The sequence below is a fragment of the Corvus brachyrhynchos genome, unplaced genomic scaffold (genome assembly GCF_000691975.1).
Source record: "Corvus brachyrhynchos isolate BGI_N302 unplaced genomic scaffold, ASM69197v1 scaffold869, whole genome shotgun sequence".
Taxonomy (NCBI): domain Eukaryota; kingdom Metazoa; phylum Chordata; class Aves; order Passeriformes; family Corvidae; genus Corvus; species Corvus brachyrhynchos.
The window spans coordinates 86,644-87,174 of NW_008239788.1; the positions used below are offsets into that span (position 1 = coordinate 86,644).

The following is a 531-nucleotide window of genomic DNA, read 5'->3' on the forward strand; positions in this document are numbered from 1 at the left end:
TCCCTCGAGGGGGTGTCTCGGGGTGGTTCTGATGGTCGATCTGGGGGTCCCTCGAAGTGTCGGGGGGTCCATGAGGTGTTGGGTGCTCGTCCGGGTTTCAGGGTCCATCAGGTGTTGGGGGACCCGTCCGGGTTTCGGGGTTCATCCAGGGGGTCCCTCAGGGTGGTTCTAAGGGTCCATCTGGGGGTCCCTGGAAGTGTCAGGGGGGTCCATCAGGTGCTGGGGTCTCGTCCAGGTTTCGGGGTCCATCCAGGGGGTCCATCAGGTGTTGGGTGGTCATCTGGATTTCGGGGTTCATCCAGGGGGTCCGTCCAGGTTTCAGGGTCCATCCAGGGGGTCCATCAGGTGTTGGGTGCTCGTCCAGGTTTCGGGGTTCATCCAGGGGGTCCATGAGGTGTGGGGGCCCCGTCCGGGTTTTGGGGTCCATCCAGGGGGTCCCTCAGGGTGGTTTTGAGGGTCCGTCCGGGGGTCCCTCGAAGTGTCAAGGGTCCATCCGTGCTGGGGGGTCCCTCAGGGTGGTTATGAGGGTCC

The 531-nt window shown here is 64.2% G+C and overlaps 1 long non-coding RNA gene across 2 annotated transcripts; it reads left to right on the forward strand.

Annotated features, from left to right (window-relative positions):
- Positions 1 to 6: 6 nt before the first annotated feature.
- LOC108448895 lies at positions 7 to 423 on the forward strand. Of its 2 annotated transcripts, none has more exons than XR_001864963.1 (2): positions 7 to 265; positions 316 to 423. It is a non-coding gene; the product is annotated as an uncharacterized LOC108448895 (long non-coding RNA). The 2 variants fall into 2 exon arrangements; XR_001864964.1 differs by having other exon boundaries at positions 7 to 216.
- The last annotated feature ends 108 nt before the right edge of the window (positions 424 to 531 follow it).